This window comes from Talpa occidentalis, unplaced genomic scaffold (assembly GCF_014898055.3).
Source record: "Talpa occidentalis isolate TD23 unplaced genomic scaffold, MPIMG_talOcc4v2.1 talOcc4.6, whole genome shotgun sequence".
Taxonomy (NCBI): Eukaryota; Metazoa; Chordata; class Mammalia; order Eulipotyphla; family Talpidae; genus Talpa; species Talpa occidentalis.
Window position 1 is genome coordinate 34,758,331 of NW_023604972.1, and position 26,039 is coordinate 34,784,369.

The following is a 26,039-nucleotide window of genomic DNA, read 5'->3' on the forward strand; positions in this document are numbered from 1 at the left end:
TCTGCGGATACAGAGCAATCTTACATTATAGAGATGTCTAAAATTTGGAATTTGCATTCAAGGAAGATCTGATCATCTATAAAGGCATATAGAAAAGCAACTAATTATTTAAAAGAACAAGAAAAATAGATTGAAATAGGTGTCATTTTACAGATACCATCAAAGTGGTATGAGAGTATAATTGGAGGGGTGATTGTTTTTGATTGGGGTTGGTGAGAAAAGGGTTCTTGGCTGACTTGGCACTGGAAATGAGCTTTGAAGAATGAATGATATCTTGATAGTCACTTTTATTAGGTATGGCCTGTTAATTCTAATGGGGTTTTAGTTTCTTCAGATATGCTGGGATAGCTGTTACTTCCCTATGTGCTCTTTGAGGATATTCTGAATACATACATTTAAAAACAAGTTGGATAGAATGTGTTGGGTGTATATAATAAACCTTAGTTTCTCTCATGATTGTAATTAGAATTTACTGATAAAAAGATTATCTTCTTAGTCATTTCAAATCATGACATTTTAGAATAGAAAAATACCTTAGAAATTTCATACTTAACCCTCTCATTAACAACGAAGGCACAAAGAGGTCCAATAATCGCCCAAACATCACTTCAGTTAACTCCACCAGACTTTTCCTCTGTGAGAAGGCATTGCTTTGGAACTGACACCTTTGTACATCCACTACAGAAGTTTTAATTGAAGTTGTGAAATAAAATCATTGAATCCCCAGGTCAGATGATCAGAAAAAGGGTAGTTACAGTCTTCAGTGAACTTGCACGTTGAGGTAAGTTTGAAGGAAGAGAATATGGATCAAAAAGCAAGGAACGCATTGGGACTTAGTACCTGTCTGATGAAAATATGGAATGATCAGCACATGGATAAAGAAACACAGTCAGGACTTTTACTCACCTGGGTGGACTGGATGGAGGGTAGGAAAGGCGAAGGGAGGGAGAGAGAGGAGAGATAAGTGGGGGAGGGAAGGAGAGAGAGAGAGAGAGAGAGAGAGAGAGAGAGAGAGAGAGAGAGAGAGATATGAGAGAAGAGAGAAAGAAGAGAGAGGAGAAAAGAAGAAAAGATAGGAGAGAGAGAGAGAGAGAGAGAGAGAGGAGCGGGGGGGGGAGAGAGAGAGAGAGCGAGAGAGAGCGAGAGAGCGAGCGCCTCGAAGCCGCGAGGAGAGGTACCCTTTGTTTGACAAACCCTGAAAGGGAAGCCTCTTGCAGCAGTCCTCTCGCTCCCACCTCCAGCGTTTGCGGAGCTGCTAGGTGGAGCCCGCGCGGCGGAGCCAAGCAAACTCCAGATCCGGGTTTTGCCGGCCACCCCTTTTCGCCGGCGCGCGCCCCCTCCCCGGCTCTCGCCGCTCTGCCTGCTCGCCCGCCCGCAGCTCATTCTGGCCTTGGCTTGGGCCCCAGCCGCGTCCGCCGCGCGCAGGCTGCACAGCCCCGGCGCGCCGGCGCTCGGAAAGGGTCTCCGAGCTCCGCGGGGTCGCCGGCTCGCCCCGCACCGCCCTCCCCAGTTCCCAGGAGCCGGGATGCAGATGCTGCCGCTGGTCCGGGCGGGCGCCGCCGCAGCCGCTGCTGGCTTTCCCCGGACTGCTCGTTGCCTCTGCTCCGGCAGCTGCCGCCTGTGACTCGACCCCTTCCCTTTCTTTCTTTTTGCCTCCGTGCTCTCCCTCCCGGGTGTGCGCGCGCGCGGGCTGCACGGCCGGCTTTGGCAGGAGCTCGCTCGTGTGTGCGCGTGTGTGAGCGTGCGTGTCTGGAGAGCGCCAGAGCCTCGCTCGCTCTCGGGGAGTCGTGGAAGAGAAAGAACCGTACAGGCGTCGTCGGCGGCGGCGCGGAGCCCGGGGCCGCGCGATGAAGCTCCCACATGCCTGCAGCCGCCCGGCCCGGCCGGCGAGCTAATCAGCTCCCCCCCGGCTCGGGGCTCCGCCGCCCCGGGGACGCAACCCTCGGCGGCCCCGCGCCCGCTCGGTCCGCGCGCCCCAGCCGTGCACCCGGAGAGGAGTTTGCGCGGCCCTCGCTCCAGCTCTCGGCGCCCGCGGCGGGCGCGAGTGGAGACCCTCGGCCGGGCGAGAGCCTCGGGAGGAGGAGGCGCAGGAGGAGGGCTTGGAGGAGCAGCAGCCACCCCTGGCTCGCGCGGCTCCCCCTACCTATTCCGCCGCTCCCGCTCCGAGGCGGAAAGAGGAGGACGAGGAAGAAGAAGAAAAAGAAAGAGAAGGGGGTGGGGTGGGGGAACTGGATATAAAGATCGGCTGGGGGGATGGTGGAAGATTTTTGGTCTCTCCAGCAGCGTCTTTTCTTAAGCGGCAGCAGCAGCAGCCGGAGAAGCAGCCCCAGCGATGACTGCCGCATGTTAATAGCCGCCGCCGGGTCCCTCCGCTGCTGCCGGAGACCGAGCCTGACTTCGAAGTTGTGCAACTGTGGACTGGGAGAGACATTTGAACCCCTTTTTCTCGTCGCTCCGTCTTTACCCCCTTGGTGTGTGTGAAGCGAGAAACGGAAAGGAAGACGCACATTTGCTTCTTTTTCCTCCCCGTCCCCTTTCTCCATGGCTGTGTAACACAAGGAAGGGCGAAGGGAGAGACTTTTTGTTTTTGTTTCCTCGGCCGGGGTCTCCACCCTCCTGCTGCCTTCTCTGCGCTCTGGTTGGCATCATCCGTGGCCGCGCGTGGTGGGGGTGTCTTGGCTGTGGCCGGTTGGTCTTTTGCCCCGGGCTCCATGGCTGGATTGTGGAAGCTGCACCCGGCTGCAGGTTGTTGAGCAACTGATGGGACAATCTCAGGGACCGGCGATTGCGAAAGGTAATTTACGCTTCTCACTCTTCCTAATAGTGGGGGCCCGGGCCCGGGCGAGCGGCGGCGTCCGCGGGGCGGGCGGCCGAGGGGGTGCGGGATTCACGCACACTCACCCTCCCACTCACACACTCGCCCTCACACGCGCGCCCGCACACACACACTCATCCGATCGTGATGCGGGGCGGGAAGGGAGCCTCCTGGCTGGTGGGCGCTGGGGTTTGGCACGGGTTCGAGGTTTTTCCAGTTATTGGGCGATTGGGCGGCGCAGTGGGATGAAGCGGAGAGCCGCCCCGGCGCCTTCGCGAACGCACACGCTGGGGAATAGGAACTGTGTCCACCCGGGAATTTTCCCTCCGCTCACCTCGGTGTCATCCCCTGGTAGGGGCTGAAAGCAAACCAGGGGGCGCCTTCTCTCCAACGGGCCAGAGTGGGTGCCGTTGGAGGCGGGAGCGGCTGGAGAAGCGACTGGGACTGGGTGAGGAGCTGGGCTCTGGGGTGGTGGGGACCGCGGGGCGGGGAACCCGCCGCGAGCCTCCCTCGACGTCTGCCTGGAGTACCCGTGGTGGCCGCGTCTGTCCAGGTCGCGCCCCTGAGTCACGGAGCCGCACTGCCTCCCGGCACCCTGCCCGTTGTGTCCCCTTCACGGCAGTTCGGTTTAGGTCTGCTCGCCCAGGCTTTGTTAGGCGGTGTTGGCTGGAGAAAGCTGCCACTTTCGTGGGTGGCCCGGGGCTGCGCGGTGTTGGGAGTGGGCGCGGGGCTGGGGGCTGCGTTGCACGAATCCGGGCGGCCCCAGCGCCGGGGCGGAGTGGGCAGAAGACTGGTGTCGGTGGTCAGCTAGGTTACAGGTAGGAGGGCTGGCGCCCCCGAGCTTATCACTGGAAAAGGGGAGGCTTGGGGCTGCAGCTGAGCGTCATTGCCGCCGCACCCCTGCCTCGGGTCCCAAGTCCGAGCTCTGGGACTGAGCACACCTCGCTCCCCCACCCCCCAAGCCTCGTAGGTGTGTTTGTATGAGTGTGTGTGTAAAGGGGGGCGACCTCTGCTGCCAGGGTTAGCTGGCGGCGGGGTCAGCGTGTGCGTGTCTGTGTGTGTGCCCGCTGGTGCGCTCAGGGGATGGCGGGCAGATAATTTGCCGGGATGGAAGGGCTGGTGCTACTTGAGCTGAGCTTGCTTATCGAAATCCCCTGGGATCCGTGTAACTGGAAAATCTGGTTTGACGAGACTGGGGGGGCCCCTTAGGGGCTGCAGGGAAACCTCACCGTGTCCCCTCTCCCCGAGTGAGGAGCAGCTGTGCGAGATGCGTGCAAAGCGTTGAGAGTGTGGTGCAGCGCTCGACGCACCCCCAGATTGGCTCTGATTAGGACCGAGAGATAGAGTAGTCATGTCTTTGGCTGATTGAAATAACCGAGTTAAGCCAACGTAAACTCCGTCCCTGGAAATTCTCTGGTCACTTTCCTCGCACCGATGGAAACGTGCGCTACCTTATTTATGGTCAGAGATAGAATAGCAATTGGGCGAACTCCAGGCAATGAGAACCACCTCTGGGTGCCTCCTCCCGGAGCTTTTCTGTCATCCCTGCCTGCGGTAGTTAGAACACCTTGTAAACAACGGTGTAAGGAGCCTTCTACAGTCTCCTTTAGAGCCTAACCTAGTGGTGCCTGTTGTGTTTACTTTCCTGGGTGACTTACTCATTAGGAAGTACAAGCCTTCTTGCACCTCTGATTTTACATCCTTTCTGCCAGCTGCCGGGGAAATGAGGAGAGCATAGTCTTGAAAGGAAGGAAAAATTGCCTTCTGTGTTTTGCTCTGAAGTAAATAGGCGGTCTGCTAATTTTAGTGGCATGTGGACTATCAACACTCGTTAAAGAATGTCATTATAGAATCTACGAAGAAACAATTCTTAGTAATTTTTCATTTGCAGAATGTTCTTTATTTCCCTGTAAGATTAAACAGAGGTTAGCTAATTTCCTGGTATATATTTTTTCAATGTGTATAGGGAACTAAATTATCTGGAGTTCTGTTGCCCAGTTTGTCTATACATGGGTTCCAGATAGATTTGTCGATTCTTTTCTAGTGTCACCAAATAAGAAAAAAAAAAATAACGGATAGTTTGTATAGGAGTTAAAAGGATATTTGTGTTGAAAAGCTGCTTTGGCTCAGCAGTAATTAAAGAAGGGGGGGAAATGTACTCTGATGCAGTTTAGTTTCAAAAGTTAAAAATTGAAAATGTTTTTTAGTATCAAAAATTAAAATATATTAAATCCCTTAGTTATAGATTAGCTTTGACTGCTTTGCAGTTTGCTGCAAATGGCTATGTTCAATTTTGCTTCAAAAAGTATAGCATGTAAATGTAAAAGGATACTTTCTTTCTAGGTACCATTTATATTTGTGAAAAGAGCTTAGGGTACAAGAAATATGTAATCATTGATGCTGTTGTGATCAAATTATATTTTCATCAGAGATAGTTAATGGTGATCATCTTAATAGAAAACTTAAAGAAATTGTGACTTAATTCATGAAAATCTGACTTCATATATTTATTCATTTCTAGTGATTATGTGTGAAAATCTTTACATTTACAAATATTTTGAGAGATGAAAGAATACTTCTCTCATTTTAGAAGATCTAATCACAATGATTCTCAGTCCTTACATTAGAAGAGTTGATCAGATCTGTTCTTTGTTTCCTAGCAGCATGTGTTTCCTAGCAGTCATACATTCCACAGGTCCTGATGTCATTAGGGCTGTGTCTGTCAGTGTATTATGCTGTCTTTAGCTGAAGGTGAATGTGTCAGAGTGCTTGAATACCATTCCGTAGTGCTTCTTTATCACTACATAGGCAATAATCTGCTCCATTGGTGTATATAGTTGACTGGAATGTTTCTATAAACTTGGGGTAGTAGGAATGATTTATAAGAAGGTTTATGTGAGCTGTTATGTATATATTATATAAAGTATATATGGACATGTTAGGCTGTATCAGGCCTCTTTGGCCTGAAGAGTCATAAGCCAGCATGTGATGGGCCTGATGGGTAAATGCTTTTGATGTCTCATTTTGAGTTGGTCAGTGTGGTTATCCTTCAGATTGAGAGCTCTCATCAAAAATATGAATGTAAGGTCTTTTAGAAATTTCGTAATACTGGCTTTTTAGAGGTTTAAATATTCCTTACCATGGAAATAATAGTATAAGACTCAATGGCTCCGGCTCCTGTGCCTGACATTGTTTCTAAGTAATTAGGGAAGGCCAAATTCAATGGACTTGGTTTTACCTTTGGTTTCCTGGTGAGCAATAACCAAGGAAAGCCAACATATAAGATAAAAAAGATCATAAAATAAAAATGTTTGATATTCGTTAAATAATGTCATGCTAAGTTGGATTGTTTTACAGATTTGATCTGGATCCATTTACCAGTTGGTTGAAACTCTTTGAAAAGGGTTGCCGAGTAGGAATGACAGTGACTGTTAGAAGTCAGTAAGTAAAATTGATTGTGATTTTTTTGTATTTAAGAACAAATAATGGTTTTTGAGAATTGTTAAGCAGCCTTAATTTAACTTGGTGTGAATGACTAGAACACTTGGAATTAAAAGGTAATCTTTCCCTTAAGTTTTGCACGTGGCTATTTTCCTTTGATTTCTTAGTTTTGCATTACATTCAAAATACATATTTGTTCTCATGGGGAGGAACCCTAAAGACTGAAGCTATATTATAATTCAGCTTTTGTTTGCCTTCAGGGGCATATTTACACTTAGATTGCTATTGCATTTATATGTTTTAATGCAACTTCATTTCTTTGTGGAGTAGCTTATTTTAGAATAAAGGATAAGGTAAGATATTCAAATGTAAATAAGTTCCTCATAACATTTTCCTTTGATGGTGATGATCTCTTGCACTCTCTCTCTCTCTCTCTCTCTCTCTCTCTCTCTCATTCTCTTTATGTTGATTAAGGAGGCAAAAATCCAGATTTTTCATTCATTGTGATTTTGATATTCACGTGTATTAGGCAGGTTGAGAAAGTTGTTTGAGGATGTCCCAAGATAGTGTCTGAGTCCTAAGAGTCAGTGTGGCCCAGAACAATTACAACATAAGTAGCTAGGGGAACTTATTTTCTTAGAATTGTAAAATGTACTTATACATTCATAAATATAAAATATATTGAAAAATTGACCATTATACACACTGAAGTAATTAAAATTCTCCATTTCTTTTCAAGTGGAGAGTAGGTAAAAGGTGGAGAGTTCTTATATTTGATAATAACAGATTCTATAGATCTTAATTTGTGTCTTTATGTCTTATTGTCACTTAACACTAGAAACTAGTTTAATGTTAATTTCTTCTTAAGACTGATTACACCCACAAACATGCACACGTGCACACACAGACACATGCATAAGAAGTTAACATTTCACCCATATTGTTTAAGAATTTTACTGGAAAACTTGATGGTAATTCTATTTATTATGAAAATTATTTTTGAGACAGAAAATTAAATCAACCGCATGCCTTTTTTGTGGTTTAAATCCATGTCAGTTCTTAAAGCAAATATTTTTAAGCATTCTCTGAGGAAATCTGTGGGTCCCTGAGACCCTTTCATAAATTGTTTGAGGAGGAAACATTTTATAATAATGCTAAGATGTTTCTTGCATTTCAGTCTCATTCTTTAACAAGTGTACCATGGAATTAGCTAGAAGCACATGATATGTGATGACATTACTCTGATGGCATGGGGCATGTGTGCTTATGTAGTCTTGTATCTTGAAATTTTCCCAATTTAACTATTAATACAGCAATGTTGATAGTTAATAACCAACAGAATCAAGAATTGCTTTAGGTCATCAATTTTAAGAGTGTTCTGGTGGGATTAGTACCTTGAAGAACTGCTGATGTTCACTTTTCCAAGTTCTGCCTCCTTATACTCAGAAATGTCTCCCCATCTGACCATAAAAGGAGCCAGTGGGATGAGAAAACAAGTAGATTGTACAAAGTTTTGAAAAAACATAGGCAGGTTGGATACTTTATATATCAATTATTTGATACACATTATTTCTCTAATGTAGAAAGTATTTTAGATTTTTGGTTCCCATTTCATGAAACAAGAAACTTTAAAGTTGCAGGTCATTAGCCTGATTTGTTGATGGTAGGAAAGAATTACTGGGAAAAGTAAAAATCTCCTTTTGTCTATTATCTGGAGAGGCCAGATACAGTGGTGATGAACGGACTCTAGGCTGTGTTTGCTTAGGGTTGGTAAACTCTTTGACTTTGGCAGGTTACTGGATTACCCTATGTCCCAATTTCCTGTTATGTTTTGATGGGTGCAACAATTGTACCTCATTTATAGATGTCTGTGAAGATTAAATAGGAAAATCTTAAAATAGTTCTTGGCACATCATAATAGAAATTTAGCTATTTGTTGCTGTCATTATTATTATCATATTATTATTTACTAGTTCTCATGGGGTCTCAGGGGATTTTAATCAATTCCCCTTGTAATTCAGATAGGCAATTACGTTTCACCTCATTGCTTCTGAGTATGTCTTGTTTTTATTTTTATCCTTCCATTAAAACTCATGAAGTTATTGGCATTTTTTTAATAGCAAGAATTAATAAAGCACCTTTCCTAGCTTGGGCTAAGTTTGAAGTTGGGTAGAGATGAGTGCCCAATTAAAACTAGATTTCAGAGACCCTAATTGAATATTTATATATCTTGGGAATTATTAGGGAGGAAATCAGTTGTCTGAAGTGATATCAAGACAACTCACTACACTCAGTCTGTTAATCACTATCTAAGCATCACAACAGGCCATTTTCAGCGAAGAGAATCCTTGGGGTAATTATATATACTAGTTCAGTTTGTGAGTGGTGATATGCCTTAGGAGTAGATTAGTTTTACTAGAAGCCAAAGTGTTACTGGTGAACGTCAGTACTTCTGAGTGGCACTTTGACATTTGTTTGAAAATTTTGAATTATAGATCTATTTATAAATTATATGTATTTTTGGGATATATCCAATTGCTAGTTCTAGTTTCTAATTCAGACTGTCACTATGAAATCAATACTGTAGTGCCGATATTTTGCAACACTTTGCTTAATCTTGACTTAGTACTGTAGGGACTAAACTATATCCCTTAAGAACAAATAGGGATCTTTCTCTAATTATGAATTTCTCAGAAATGGCCTTTGGGATGAGAGCCACTTGCAATTCAATCCCAATTCCAAGACTTTCTACCTCTGTCATCTCTGCAAAATAAAGGTAATATAATCTACCTTGCTGTTTTGTGGTGGAGAAGAGGAGGTAACAGGAAAGTATTTGATCAAGTGAACATTTAATGGATGGTATTTATTATTAGTCATTGTATTATTAGAAATGCCTTAAAGTACCATTATTAGAAAGAAAATTTAGCTAACTCAAATATCATTTTCTTAATCATATCATTTTCTTGATGAGCTATGAATAGCATTTCCTTATGCAGTTGAAAAGGTTGTATGTCTTGTCTTTCCAATGCTCTTTCCCTCACTCCTTTTTTCACCTTTTGTTATTTCCCTTGATCTTAAAATATTATGCTCTGATACTAATTCCCTACCAAAAATCATAATCCTGATGGAAAAATATTTTTGACAGCTAGCAAGTGATCTGTCTGAGATCACTTTTAAATGAGGTATAAAATAAAAATTATACTTTAAATTAAGATATTTAAAATTAAACACCTGATTGTTTTTTTTTTTTTTTCACATGACCTCAGTAGCTCTTTAGGTCTTAACTATATCAGGATTTTCTATAATGCTGTAACAAAATCAAGTCATCATAAACTTTTCAGATTTAAGTAAGCCTATACTTACCACAAATTTCATAACCTTATAATAGTGCAGTGAATGCAGACTCTTATAATGCCAATCCTAAAATTGCTTTAAAGATTAGAGGTATTGAAAGTGCCATAAATAATTCTAAATTTTAGAATGAACATCTGTATTTCAGTAACAATTGCTGGTAATACAAGTTATTAAAACGCATAACATTTACCTGCAATTATCCAGCGTTTATGTTAAAACAGAAATATTTGTCCAACTAGTAGGTGGTAAAAATGAATGAAGAAATAAGCTATACTTTGGACAGCTGACTTGCTAAGTTGTACCAGACTTAAGTGTTTTAAAGTATGACTCAAGAAAATGAAAGCCAAGTAGAAATGACACCCCCTTCTGTTTGATCAGCTTGTGTTGGTGTTTATGCATCCCGCAGAGGCAGAGTGTGTTACTATTCAAGACAGCCCTAGTGGCTCCACGGTAGCCTGAGCCTGTGAGAATAGGGGAGAGACTAAAGCCCAGTTTTTGATGTTCTGCATGGGTGGGTAACCTGAATACTAAAATGCATTCCATTGACATCTGACCCTGTAAGAGGTTTTTCAACAGTTTTGTTTTGTTTTGGTTTGATTTTTCCTCCCCTTTCCTATCCTCAAAGCTCTTCCAGACACTTTTGGGTAAGAAGATATGGTCCTGGTGGATGGTCATCTTCTTGTATAAGATAGCACTTCTAACAAATATGGAAGGACTCAAATGGTTTGCAGTATATATTTTGTTTTTTCAAATTTTCAGTCTTCTTGATTTGTCAATGGCTGGTGGTAGTTATTTGAACCTTGACTCAGAATACTGATCATGACTTCAAGAGATAGACAAAGAGTCTATTGAGAAATACTTTTCTGTTAACACGAGGCATGTGCATATCTATAGACTTTCTTCTTTATTTGGTTTTAACTGTTCAGTTGCATTTATCTATTGAGTTTCAATCATGTTATTAACTGTAGTAGACATAGGAAGAAGAGCTTAGGCAAACATTTTCTTTGAAAATTATACACAGGTTTTTGGTTCTAGGTGTTTTCATTTCAATTTCACTTTAATTTTCAATAATTTTTTATGAATGACAGTTAAATATTATTTTGCAGCATTCCAAAATGTTGCATATTTGTGATAGCATCTCAGTTGTCATATGTATTAAATTCATCTTATAAGAATTAGTAGAATGTGTATATTCATTCTCATTAATTGCAAAAATACCTCCAACTAGCCTTAAGCCAGAATGATTAATTTTTTGAAAGTTACCATGTTTCTCACCTAAAGAATTTTGGGCAACAATGGAGGTATGTGCACCCTAAGCATCAAAAAAGAATAATAGCCTGAATACCACTGGGATTTTGTTCCAGTTGCATGTCCCTCCCCAAACTACCACTTTCCCTTTGCTCTACCTATTGAATTAGTTCCCTTTCACACAAGTATGAATAGGTACTCAGCTTTAGACCCATCTACTATCCCCAGCTGAGTGGAGTCAGTAACAGCATTGCAGTTCCTTGTGAATGGACATATAGTTAAGCTTAAAGAAGGAAAGGCTCAGTTAAGAGAGAAATCTTGTCTTCAGAAAAGAGGCAGAGAGGGGCTGATAAAGAGCCTGAATGTCCACTACAGTGATCTTTTGTTAATAGAGAGAGATCAGGCATTAGAAGAATAGGTTAGGAGAACCATTAAAAATAGGTTAGTTTCTTCCTGTCAGCAGTCAAAATAAATAGTGGAAAATGGTTCCCTACTCGCTTGACCCAGAAAATACAACAAAGGTATGCAAATGAGGGATTCAAATCTTTAGGTTTAAGAACACCTGTGAAATCACCCATGTTTGCTTTGATGGTGGGAGAGCTACTGTGACCTTACCTGAGCAGGGGAAATCCTACACTGTCAAAATACTAATAAGGATATAAAATGGTATTTAAATTAAAAAAAAAAAAGAACTAGCCCAAGTTAACAAGTCTATGCCTATCTGAAAAGCCACCAAATATACGAAAGATGTCACTTAACATAAGCAATGTCTGTCATTCCATCATAACATGTGGAATTGTCATCATTCAATGCCAAACTGGAGCACAAGACACAGGCTTGGTGGCACATTGGGTACTGATTATTTGCCATCATGCTTAAAAATGCCAATAAAAATGCTGATCTTGCAGGTTTACATGTACATGATCTGTGCATGGGGTATATCCAGGTGAACAAAGCCCTCCAAGTATGCTATCGGCCAGAGAACTCATGGTTGAATAAGCTTATGCATGATCTTCCCCAGCCTCCTGAAGATAGTTCTTACTGAAAAGAAACACATAGTATTTAAAACAGAAGGGAAGGTTTTATAGGAGAAAAAGTTATCCCAGTAGAAAATGAAGAAATAAAAAAAAAAACTTAATGTCATTTATATAAACATAGCATATAATTAATGCAAATACATGTAAAAGCAGAAAAAGTGGGTTTGTAGGTATGAATCCATTCATTTGTAACATAATTATTTAACATGTGCTTAGTGTATTTTCTGTGTCACTTTACTGATGGGAATATATTTAAATAAAGCTTATGTCTAGGGCCAGAATATTCAAAAGTATATGCCTAAAGAATCCAATAAAAATAAACTTCAACCTATGCAGTAATAATGTTATTCAAATAAAAGACCTCTAATATGTACCCATTTTTTAAAAAAATAACCTGAGTCTGGGTAGTATTTAATGCTGACACTTGATCAGCTGAAATAAAATGCTTTAGAGGTATTGCTTAAGTTGGGAAACCTAAATTTCCTGTTTTTAATTTTTGTTTTACCCCAAACAAAGTTGTATTGATTTCTCATGTTGTATTGATTCCTTAGTATAATAGTAACATAAATAGATAATTTGTGAGAATTTTAAATGTTAGTAGAAACCTTAATTAGAAGAACTCCCATGTACCTTCCTTATTGTTACAAATCCTTGATAAAGAAAGAGCACTAAAAATTATTAGGCTGTCAACATTGTATTTTTATGATTTGACATTATTAAGCAAACTTTTTGAGTGTTTCTTTTTTTGGTGCATTTGATTAAATGTGTGATCTTATCTTGGTGAAATAGCCTGCTGAGCTGCAGACAGTAGTGTTCAGAAATGAAATTTGCTTAGAGCCTGTAAGCAGACATTTATTCAATGAGACTTTTCTTGAATAATGGATGATAGTGAGATTGCAGTGATGTGTATTCTTCCTTGCAAACATGGGTATTGAGATAGTGCAACAACAACAAAGAAGTAAGTGGGGGTTGACGGAAAAAGCTCATTTTATAAATGAGAAATTAAGCTTCTTTATTACAAATGAATACTGTGTGTATTGAGAGTCTCAGTAGTGTCAATGTTGGTGGACATTGCTTTTTAGATGCAAGTCCATCTGTTTTGTTTTAGTAACCTTACCATGTTACTTACTTTCCTGCTACACTATCATAGCTTGTAGCTTGATAGACTTCTGAAAGTTTTTATACTGTACCAATATATATCATTTATTTATTCTCTTTTGATTCTACTTGGGTACCAGTAAAAACTGAATTTTGGTCCCTACTCATTCTTCTTGGTGCTGTTTATTCTACATTATAAGTAATCATATTTTAAAAACTTTTCCTTGTTGTAATTCATACGCATGTTGAGTACTTGTGAAATATAAAGATGTATGAAGTATATAGTGATCTATAAATGAATGTGTAAGATGTATATTGTATTATAGTGGTATACCACAATATTCACAGACATTATTCATTAATATTTAAAACTTAATATGTGTATTTTATCCATGTATTATCTGCACTTTATGTGTGTATGTTATCCATGTATTATCTGCACTTTATGTGTATTGTTTTAGGATAAACTATATATAGTTTGTATGTTTTTTCCAACTTCCCAATACCATTAATTTTTTTAAAGCATCATTAGTGTGGCTATAGTGTGATTTACTTAATCAGTCTTTCCTTATTCATGTGGATTGTCACATTTTGCAAGGAAAGGTAATATAAAATGTACATTGTAATGCAGTGACCAGTTATCTGCCGATTACTAGAGCACAGATTCCTTGAAGTATAGTGACCAGGACAAAGAGTAAATAATTGTTATTTGACTTACACTGCTTGGCTGCAATGATCCAAAAAATCATTTATGCATAACTTATCCTCTTAACATTTTGGGAATGCTTTCTTAAGAATTGCTAACTCCCAGTTATGTATAGTTAGTAGTTACTAACTCAGTTATGTACAGTAAGTAAAGTTAATAACTTACTGTGTAATTCTTAAGAATTACTAGCTCTCAGATATATCAATGTATAAAAGATGAGGTCAGTAAAATAGTAATAAAAAATGAAATTTACTGGCGATTAACATTTAAATAGAACTGCGCTTAATGTCATTGAATTTAACATAATATTAAAACAAAACCATACAATGAAACTGATTTATGAAGAATTAGGAAGTCTACCATCTACTTTATGTCCCCATAAACTCTCTCCTCTTAGTTTCCTTCTCTGCTTTGACTGGATCTCATCTCATAAGTTCATCTAAAATATCCATTTAATGAAGCTCCTCTTCACCAAATCTCTGATGGAACAAGAAAGTCTGTGAGCTTGACTTGGGCTTTTTTAAAATGAAAGAACGAAAAGTATGTATAAACATATTTAAAGTAAATGAAGTTTGTCTATATAAGGAGAGAGAGGTCAATAAATAACTAACAGAACATTATGGCTCAGAACTATTGATAATAAACATGAACTCAGGGTTAGCAAAGGGTTAAGTTCAGTCAAAGAATTGTCCATGGCAATAGGGGTGAGGTACAAAATAAGAGACGCTCAGTAGAACTTAAAGTAAAATGGAAGAGGAAAATAGCAGGTGTATATGGTTTCATCATTTTTATAGTAGTGCCAGTATCTACTAAATTTGATTTCATTAATTTATTCTTTAGTCATAGGAACTAACAGTTCCACTTTAAACAGCATCTCCTTGTGACTTCTGCTTTCAATGATAAAAACCTATTCAAGATATATGTCTAGCAGTCACATTGGAAAACTATTCTTACTTCATTTACTGTATTTTCTTTAAATCTGCACAAGAGCATATTTATAGCACAGAGTTTAATGCTTGATTAACAAATGAATGTATAACTGCTTGAATGTGCTTTATGAACCTAGAAGCAATAACTGAACATGAAAGCAGTTTCGAAGTCACTGTTGCAAGATAAATTCAAGTGCCATTGAAAATTGCTTAGTACCTGCATGTGGAATAATAAAGACCTGCTCCTGCTTGCTTTCATCCATCAAAAAATCTTAAATTGTTGATTAGTTACTCACCATTTGTAAATCAGCTGGTATGCAAAGTTTCAGTTATCAAGATGAAGTTCTGGAGATCTATACAACATTGTGCTGATAATTAACAATATTTGTTATACTTAAAAATCTTTAACAGGGTAGGTCTCCTATTGAATGTTTTCACCACAATAAAATTAAAATTAAAAATTGAGTTGTAAAGAATTGAAGTGACTTGCCCAAAGTCACATGGCTGGTTTACAGTGTATGCCACCTTCTATTAAGAAATTTCTCCATCCTTTACTTGAAAGTTTTTATTTCTGATTTCAGGCATGGTGGTATCACTGTATAGCTGTATTACATTAATCATATACTATCTCTAGGTCTGTTTCATCTGTCTGTTTCATCTGTAAGAAGGGAGTAGGACTGGGGGTACTTTCTCTAAAACATCCATCCAAGAGACAAATTAAAACGGCAAATTTTATTAGAATACAATACCTCTGCTTCAAGTTGATATTTCAGAAACTCTTTCAGAAGTTATTGGTTTTATAAGAATTTTCACATTACACCCTTCTTAAAGAGCTAACGCATATGTAGCATGTGTAATCACATATTTAAAAATGAACATTAATTTTGTGAAGGCTTGAAAATAAATAGACATAATGGAGATATTTTTATGGCCTTTAAAAATGTTAAGAACTGCAGTAAGTTTCATATTTCTGTGTTGCACTTTTTTTTAAAGGAATAACTCATTTCAGGATGATGCAATTTCTTTTTTTTTTTAAGATTTATTTATTTTTATACTAGAGCTGGAGTGCAGGCCCGAAGCACGAGAGGGTGAGAGGATTCACCAGAGACAGAGCAGGGAGCAGAACAGGCAGATGACTGAAATACACTGCTGAGGGGAGCAGCGGGTGTGACAGGAGAGGTCTGCCACGCCATGTGGGAATCTCCCTGGCCTCCCGGGAATCGAACTGTGCTGCAGAGGCTATGGACAGCTTCACAGCACTGTACTCAACCTGCTGTGCCTCCGGGGAGGCCCCATGATGCAATTTCTTATATCAACTTTCTGTCTCTTGTTTTCAGATCAAATAAATTCTATATTGAGTGCACTGGGCTCATTGCACAATTATTTTGTAGAAAGGTAATTTCGGTATCTTTATTTATGAAGCAGCAGTATATATATATATATATATATATATATATATATATATATATAGAGAGAGAGAGAGAGAGAGAGAGAGAGAGAATATAAAATACTGTTAAATACTCTGTTCTCCTTTTACTCTTTTTTTTTTAATACCATGGATGAATTTACTTTCATATTGTCAAGTATGGAAAGTAGGAGTAGCTGGTCAGTAGACTCATTTTAAGTAAGTAAAACTCTTCTATAAAAGGAGAAAGAAGGGGCCTCTCTGGTGGTGCAAGGGATTAAGCGCCACACTGTGAAGCAATCCACAGCCTCTGCAGCACAAGTTGGATCCCCCGGCCAGCCAGGGAGCAACCGACATGGTGCAGCAGACCTCTCCTGGCTCACTGGCTGCTCCCCTCAGCAGCGTATTTCGGTTAGTCTGCCTGTTTGGTTCCCCACTGTCTCTGGTAGATCCTCTCACCCCTCACATCTCTGGCCTGTACCTCAGCTCTTGTATGCATAAATACATAAATATTTAAATAAAATAAAGGAGAAAGAAGGTGGTGAAGAACTACATAGAACATTATGGCTCATAATTGATAAACATGGTCTCAGTATTTGCTAGGTGTAAGATCTGTTGATGAGCTGTCTGTGGGAATAAAGTATATAATTTACATAAATTTTAAATTATTTTAAACTTTACGCATTAACTTGCAGTTTTAGTGACTGTTACCGAAAGTAATACTTATCTAGGGAAATGAAAGTGACAACAATAAAATGTATATAAATGAACACAAAGAGATATAGTAGAAAGAGTATGAGCTTAGAAATCAGAAATGCATGATTTCAAACCCCGCCACTATATTTGACTTTACACAACCCCATGCTTCTGTTTCCTCATGTGTAAAATATGGATAAAAAATACCATTCAGAATTACTGTGAGGATTAAGCAAGATAGGTACATAAAACATACAGCATATGAAAACTGGTCTTGTTTGTTTTAATTTTTTCATCTATTGTTAAAGATGTCTTCTCCTAAATAGGCCTCTGAATTGTTCAGAGGTTTTCTTTAGTCCTCAAAAACTAGATTTATTAAATCATTTGATTTGTTATTCTCTATGCATTTGTTAGCACCACATGTCTGTGAGATGCTGGGGGTATGGAATAAAACATGCTGGGAAGAGCCTTTGACTGTCTTTCACTTGCAAACCATGGAAATATAAGGAGGTCTTAAACAGTATATTGTTAATTAGTTAAAATTGGGATAAGTGCTATAAAGGTCAAAGTCAGGATAGTATCACAGTTATAGCTACGGGATCAGACTTTGAGTAAGGGGTGAAGTGAGATCTAGAAAGACTTCTCAGAGCAAGTGATATTTGAACTAAGATTCGAAGATTGAGGAAGTATCCCTAGGGATTGTGCTGGTTCACTGCTCCCTTCACATTCTGTCATCACAAAAGCTCATCAAAGATTTAAGGTTGTTCTACTGGAGGAGGTTAGTAGTGCTGACTAAAGGGAAGGCAGTTTAGCATAGTTGCCTCAATTTAGCAATAGGGACAGCACACCTGAATTTTTCATTGGCAGATGAAGTAAACATTGAGAACATTTAGTATCAGAAAAGCCTGTAATACTACATTTCAGAATGTCATAAAATAAGCTATCTAATGACCTTAAGGAATGGTCCAGTGCAGCAGATTTGAGATGAGGATACTTAAAGATCTAGGCAGATGCTGGAACCAAGATCTCTTAGCTTTGGAAGGTTACATCTGTGTGTCTGTGACTGAGAGGGAATTTTACTCTGGAAAGTTGGTTTCTAATATTTATCATATTTCCCCATCCCTATTGCTTATTAATTGTCTGGTGTCATTTGGACCAGAGGAACTGTACAGAAATAGACAGCTAACTTTAGTGCAAAATGTGTACTACACATTTGACTTGACTTGTCAAAGAAGAGCCATAAAATATGTCTAATAAACAATTTTCAAGAGAAATGTGGTGATATTTAGTGAAGTCAGTGGAGTTTACCTAGTAGAAATAAACTATTTAAATTTTTGAAGAGTTCATGATATGTAATAATAAAGCTTACTTTATTGTTACTTGGAATAAATCATTTATTATTAATATAGTAATGGCAAAGTATGTTTTAGAATACAAATTATATTAGTTTAAAAGTCTGGGCAAAATGATAAATAAGTGTTTAAGAAAATTATCATAGTGGAATAAAATTTTTAATACAGGAAAAATGATGGTAGTAAGAAGATAATAAATTTGGAATCATTAATCTTTTTCACCCATTTATCATCAAGCATTTATTAAGTGCTTCCTGTGTGACAAAATTAAACACAATTGTGGTAAAGATTAGAAAAGGGAAAAATACTGTGTTTTATGAGAGTATTTCACACAGGGATCATCAGGAATGCCAGGTGAGAGATTTTATCCTTCTGCTCAGCCAAGGAGGATAGGTAGGAGGTGACCAAGCACACAGACTTCCTGAAGAAAGGATCCTCCTATCTCAATGCCTGCAGTAAGAAGGAATTGATAGAAGAAATTCAGAGAAAATCTGGCAGCTGAAACATAAGGATGTGTGAGGAAGTGGCATGAAAACTAGCAGGGAGGCAAGTAGGCATGGGAAGTGGTTAAAGGTTTTAAGCAGGGCAATAATAAGATCAGATTTTCGTTTTACAAAGATCGTGTTGACTGCTCTGTGTAGATATAATTGAAGGAGGCATCAAGAAGGAATGTAAGTACCATTTAGAAGAGCATAGAATCTTTTGCCATGCTGATACCCAGATGGAAAGTGTAGGACAGAACGTGCCTCTTTCTGATTCTGGTGTAAAGAAGGGTTTGTATTAAATACCACTTTTGATTCTGATATGCTCATCTTGAGTAGATTATAATGGCATAGGGGATCTAAATGATGGTGACCATTGGTTAACCTATCTGGACTTATTAATATTTACCAATATGCCTGTTGCTATGTTACTGTAATTAAATTTTGTATGCTGTTGTTTAGGTAGATTTATTTTTCACTTGAAACTTCACCCATTCTAATGTAACTCAAATTTTTTATAGGCTTGTATTTTAAATGCTACATTAAATTTATCACATCAAATGTTGGAACTGCTTTTGATTTTGTTAACAGGATTTAAATCACAAAATTCTTTCATTTGGGTCAAAGTGATTTATTTATAAGTCCTCATTATTAAAGTCATTCAAAGGAATTTTAATTTTAATTTATCTGAAAAGAATGTAGTATGCATTTTTTTGCAATATTATGGCGATCTGATAGTCTGAGTGATAAGTGCTGGAAAGCTTACTTTGTATTATTTTAGAACTTCTAAGGCATTTTACCATTTATGCCTTTCATTAATATTTAAATATTTTATTTCCTATAGTGTTTTGTCCTCTATAAGTTCCCATAGCTCTTTGTTATGTCTCTTTTATGGCATTTGTGACATTCTATATGACTTGATTATTCCTCTTTCTGTTTTATACCACTGTGGATATGTAAATTCATTGAAGGCTGGGACTGCTTTTAGACTTTTCATAACCAGGAGTACCTGATTAGTTAAATGAAGTTTCTATTTTATGTTGATAAATTGAATTTTTAAAAGATGTAGGTATAGTATATTAGATAAAACATGCATGAATTGCATCTTGTATGATTTAGAAAATTAATAGTCTAGAGTACAATAATTGTGTGGGTCAGTGACACTTAGTGATTTAGATTATAGACTTTTGGAGCAGATGGAACTATCTCATGTAACAGCTATGTGACTTTGGGTCATTTCATAAACCTCAGTTTATTTTTTGTATCTTTGGGCTAATGTTAACTTTCATAGTGGGATTGTGAAAATGAATTCAGAAAATACAAGGCATTGCCATACATTTAGCCATATATAAAAGTCAGATGGGGAAAACAAGAGTGTTACCCGTGCTTCATAGCAAAAGAGTATGGAACACAGTGGTTCAAGTCATCTCCTTTTTGTCCTTTCCTCCCAAACCTTTTGCATGATTCATATCACGTGTCCTTTGCCATCAATCTTCATGGTGTTCCATTTGGAATTATTTGTTGTTATATTATGAATACTATAAGATCTTTTTTTTTTTTTTAATCTCTGACTTAATCTGAAAGGGATGATTCTCTAGTAGTTTATGAGACCCAACTGGAAGACTGAATACTCACAGGCAATGTCAGATATGAATGCCAGAAATGCCTTTATTATATCTATTACTGACATTCTGTAAGCGTTTCACATAATGTATACCGACTATAAGATATAGTGTGTACTATATCGTACTTCTTCTCCCAGTGTAGATTTCAGCCTAAATCGAGCATTTTTAGAATTTGGAGAAAATTGATTAAAAGTGAAATATTAGCAAGCAATATTACTGTCACAAATAAGTTACAGAGGACAGGGCTTTTTTGAGCTCAGAGTCCTTTGCCTTGAATAAACTCTCATGTTGAATGGAATACAATTTTATAAACATGTATAAAACAATGAGGAATTATAATTGAGTAATATTTAGCAGATTTAATGGAGCATTTGAGAAAAAATATTACAACTGACATTCATGATAAACAGTGTATTTGTAAAACAATTATTGAAGCCAGATATTCTGAAAGCAATTGGAGTTTTGTATGTTCTAGGGTTTTATATCCTTTTATAATTGCCATGTGAGAACTTGCCTTTCAAAGGTAGGCTTGTAATATGATGTCACTACTTGTGTCTAGTTGAAGAACTGCTGTTTGAACAGAAGATATTCTTTGTTCTCTAATTATTGATTATAAAAGAGATATAAATTTAAATCTCTCTTGACAGATGAAAAGACTTGGTAAGAGCATAAAAATCCTCAAGTTCTTGTCTTGGTAACCAAATATCTGACTTTATTTATAATTCTAGCTGCTCTGAAATAAATTAGTATTTTTCCAGTCTGTTATTAAAATTATTACTTCTATCATTAAATTGCTTTTTTTTTTGCATGTTGATTTAAAAAAGAATTCAGTGTGTGACAAATACAGTGTGACATAGATAAACATATTAAAACATTTATTTTGAATAATTTTGGACAACTGTTACAAATGATGCAAAGTTCCTATTTAGTTAGAGATAAAAAATATTCACAATATAGTTTTATCTTGCTGTCAATGTAGATAATCCATTTCAATCAGCATATTCCTAGAGAATAAATGGGGAGAATATAACATTTTTTAGCTACACTTGTTGAAAGTAAATATTAATTTTCTATGTGGTTAAAACCATGCTGTGCCAATTCCATTATAGCCATAATTGTGGAGAAGCTTTTTAGATTTTTATTTTTGTGAATTTTATTTCTTTCTGCTTCTGGAAGCGTTGAGTCAGACTTCACTTTTCATTTATGTTATGTGTCTACATAGGTTTATATGTCTACATAGATTTGTATTATCTTGAGGCTACTTGTTAAGACATGGTTTGATAACTTATTCCCCAGATAATGCTATGACTTGTTCAAAACTTTTACCCTTCCCAACCATAAATCTCTACATTTATCTTACTTTTCTTTTAAACCTATTATAATTCATAGGGAAAATTTAAATGTTAATAGTTCATATATCCACTGTTCTTTTTGGTTCCTTAGCATTAGTTAAGACAAACTGCTTCCAGAGCTGTGCTGACTTCCCAGAAAATAGTCCCTAAAGTAAAACACCAAAGGAAAACAAAACCCAGACTAACAAAACAAAATAAAATAATATACGGCATTAGGCCAAAAAAAGTTAATTTCAAGCTCCATTAGAAATGCCAGTGAGAAGAATGGCACAAAGTCATGATACGTATGGGCACCAAATTGGTAAGAAATGAGTTTTATACATATTCTCGCCTTTTTATTGTGCAGTGAAGAAATGTGGAGAGGAAAACCCAGATGATGAAATAAATATTTTCTCTTAAGACATTATCAACAGCATTGCTTTCCCATAATAATAAAAGTTTTAAATTTAGGGTCTTACAGTATTGCTGTATATAAAGGTTTGTGGTAAGGAGTTTGATATGATGATAGTGATTGCTGATTTTTGTCAAATGTATGGACAAATTGTGGGAAAATTATTATCAGCATGGTAGAAAACCACTCTGTAATAATTATCAGTGCTATCAGTCCCAGTTCATGTGGATGTTTTCATAGGATATTCAGTGGGGAAATGCAGAAAATGAAGATGGCAGTTGGAATTTTATTTCTACCTCTAAGAATAATTCTTAAGGATGAATTTCAAATGTCATATTGAAAGTCTAATCATCTTTCTCATCTCAGTTTTATTCATGCCCTCTTCAAAAATCAAGTTTTGAAAGGATTCTTCTTAACTGGTAGACAGAAAATTGGTTGGAAGTATTTCATGAAATTTTCTTCAGTGAGAAATTAGAGGAAGGAGAGGGAAATCATAGGTATAATTTTGTTTTCTCCTCTTGTGATTATTATGGCATTTTGAGGAAAGAGTAGCAAGCATATTTGATGGGTCTCTGCAGTTATGGGTACAACCCTCAATATGAACAATGAAAGCAGTGATGAAAAATTCTCCTTTTATGGATTCCTTATTGGCTGTCTTGCTTCAGGGACTCGATGAATGAGAAATAAAACAATACCTTTAGCTCCTTCTGGAACGCAGTAGCTTTGAATGTAGGTGTAAAACCAGATTGGTGAGTGGTGGTGTCAGTCAAATGCCTCTATTTGTGTTTAAGATTTATATGCCAACCCTGTGGGTGTCTTGCCCACACAGTATGGGGTAACAATCCATATTTTATTTTTATTTTTTTTCCTACAGTGTTGAGGGTGTATGTCAAGTGTTTGTGACTTAGTGATTGTCTGGGCAGAGGAGGTAGTTAATGTTGAATTACCTTGTCATTCTTACATTGGCTGGTTTCTGTCTGCCTCTCCATGCCTTCTGAAGAGTCGTAGAAACAATCTTGAAATCGAGTGATTAAATTCTAAGGGCAAAATTCTGAGATATCCAAGAATTTAAATGTATGATTTATGGAAGGTTCCAAGAATTTCATTCAGAAAAGTGAATTTACAAAGTACAAGGTAAGTGTTTTTATATTTGTTAATTTCTCACTTTAAAGTTGATGCATTGCTTGATGATACATTTTCTACTCATAAAATCTCTATATTGGTAATTTAGAACTTATTTTTGAGATTATTTTTAAAACTAACCGTAATTTTGATTTAAAAAAATGATTTTGTGTACATCTAAGTGGGGCCTCAAAGTTAGATTTTGATAAGAATTTCTTATGTAATAATTACTTCTATCTTTAATCTTTCAACTTTCAGAAAACTTTAAATGTGTTTGTACTTCATAGTTTTATTTTGGGGAGTATAGTTAAATATCTAACATGTGTTTATTTTTATTTCTTTCATTTGGATCTTTATTGACATTAAAATGTATGCTGCTTTATATGGGAGCCATATGGGCTCCTAAATATGGGAGCCATACTTTATCCTTTTAAATCTGATTACGGGGCCTCTCTGGTGGCACAAGGGGTTAAGACTCAACCTATGAAGCTTCCTGCAGCCTCTGCAGCATGAGTTCGATCCCCCTGCAAGCCAGGGAGCTACCTACATGGCGCAGCAGACCTCTCCTGACTTGCCCACTGCACCCCTCAGCAGTGTACTTCGGTCCACCTGCCTGTTCTGTTCCCCAGTCTGTCTCTGGTGGATCCTCTCACCCCACATGCCTCTGGCCTGTACCCCAGCTCTTGTATGCATAAATAAATAAATATTTAAAAAATAAAAAAAAAAACTGATTACAATTTTGATATTGTAGTAGCCAGAAACCTTAAATGTATGGATTTATTTTGGTCCAAGTTTCCAAATGACAGATTTTTTTTGCTTCTTACTAAAGTCCTGAGTGTTACACTTTTTTTAACTGAAGGAGGTAAAAAAGGACTGGGTCTTCCAGATTTGTACTGGAGGAAATAGAGAATTGTATTATAAGTTTTACATTTTCTAAGGCCAGAAATGAAAGTGTTTTCACAGGGAATGGAGGTATTAAAATATGTGAGTTGAGGTTAAACAATTCACAGTGTTTATTTAGAGAAGCAGTAGTGAACACACAACTGCTCTCTTGAGAGTACCTCCCCTTGAATCCTTTGTAGACCTGGTCCAGACTGAGGACCAGGTGGTTCCTGGTCATTTAACTTCTGTGGTTCCTGGTCATTTAGGAATCCTTGGCAGGGTATCTGGCAGGGGTTGATTGATTTCAAGGATCAGTAAGCACTATCCCTCTGCCTTCTCCAACTTGATGATGACATAGCCATTTCTGAAGCCTTTTGGAGCTTGAAACTATCTGTATACAAAAAGGGAGACTCCTCCTTTTCATTGAATGTCATCTTCTGAATGTAATGCCAACCACTTGCCTAAAGAAACCCCCAACCATTGTGGAGAATGGAGGAGGATCAAATGTCTTTCTTGTTTTTTTCCATTCTGTTTCCCAGCTCTTTAACTCCCAGCATAGTATTTGCTTTGCATATTGTCCTTCAGCAAAGGGAGGACTTTTTTTTTTATCATTTTACCCCAAGGTTATAATTGTCCCCATTTCTAGAAATTAGCAATTTGTATTTGGGTGTTTTTAGCAGAGCTGCCTGGTAGAGCAGAAGGGCAATCCAGTGGTGATCCCCTGGAGTGAGAACAGCTTTGTTCCTTCAAAACAATTTCCTGTTCCATTCCTAGGATGGTATTGTGGGCTAGTTAGTTTCCAACCTTCTTGCAGTTGATGGTCCGATAGTGAAAATGATAACACTAAAAGTTTTATCACCATGTCCAGTTTTAAGTACTACTGTGCCGATGTATGGTTTCCCCATTTCTCCATACTGTTAGGGACTATCATCTTTTCTGCCTCATCCTCTTCAACATCTTTGCTGTCTGGGATGTATACACCACTTCTGCAAAATATAGATTATAGGAATTTAACAGGCATGTCTAATTTTACTTCCTTATGTTCTTTTAGTGACATCTAGTTTAATTCCAGAGCTTAACTGGACACAAAATCCTACCTTCTGAGCCCAGGTCAACAGTCAGAACTGTTCTTTCAGTGACACAAACTGAATTACATATATTAAGTTTTTTCAAGTTGATTCTGTTTCTGATTTTTATCTTGGTCCATGGTCAGAGTGAAAAACTAGTGAATATTTCTCTAGTCTCTGAATATCTTTTCTGTCACTTCTTTCCACCTTGTTGGCTTGGAAGACTTTTCTTAAAAGCTCTTATTTTCTCTTTTTTCTGTAGCCTCTTATAGTGTGTTCCATCTCTAATCCTTGTCTCCCCAAGTATCAGTATCTAGAATTTATGAACTCAACTTGGGTTATAGGTTAGTCATTTTTCCAAGCTCAGTTTTAGTTTTCTTTTTCTGTTCCTAAATTAGTATAGACATTAATATTTCTAAACCCAATTACAATAGTCATGCTTTCTATCAAACTTTAGCACAACCCTTCCTCCTAGCTCGGTGAGGAGAATCTCAGTCTATAGTTGCCATTTGGCTATAATTAATGACTGTCTTTTTAAAATAAAACACAACGAGTTTTATTTAATCTACATACTAGCTGTAGAATTTGTAACAGCAAACAAGTCATTTCATGTTGAATTGGAAGTAAGAAAACCCTTTTTTTTTGAGATTTCACATTGCTATGCACAATGTCAAAAATTTCTTGACTTCTACACATGTGTGATTATTATAACTTGAAGGATATTAATAGTGGGACTGAGATGTAGATGCATGTATGAAAGAGCATTCATTTTATGAGACTTCAGAATCTTGACCTCTTGTGAAATACAAATAACACTACAGAGGTGACTAATCTTTGATTAACAAGTAGAATATATTTGAACTTTGTTTATTGACCTCACTTTGTAGGATGATGGAGGAGAGGTTTTCTACTTTTACTTCAGATTGTCTAGCAGACTACTTGAGGGACAGCCTAAGCAAGGAGTGTAGCAGAAGTTATAATTTCACCACTCTGGAAATATTTTCTTTGAAAAAAAGAAAAACAAACAAACAAACAAA

General features: G+C 38.0%; 1 protein-coding gene across 18 annotated transcripts in view; it reads left to right on the forward strand.

The window, feature by feature from the left end:
- The first annotated feature begins 2,230 nt into the window (after positions 1–2,230).
- Positions 2,231–26,039, forward strand: part of ADGRL3 (adhesion G protein-coupled receptor L3) — a 766,591-nt gene continuing 742,782 nt past the window's right edge. For 16 of the 18 annotated variants that reach the window (XM_054688025.1, XM_054688026.1, XM_054688008.1 and 13 more), the window contains exon 1: positions 2,231–2,794. The gene's annotated coding sequence lies outside the window, so the exon portion shown is untranslated. Of the gene's footprint in view, positions 2,795–6,172; positions 6,257–26,039 lie in introns of all 18 variants that reach the window. The other 2 variants (XM_054688014.1, XM_054688018.1) reach the window with 1 other exon arrangement.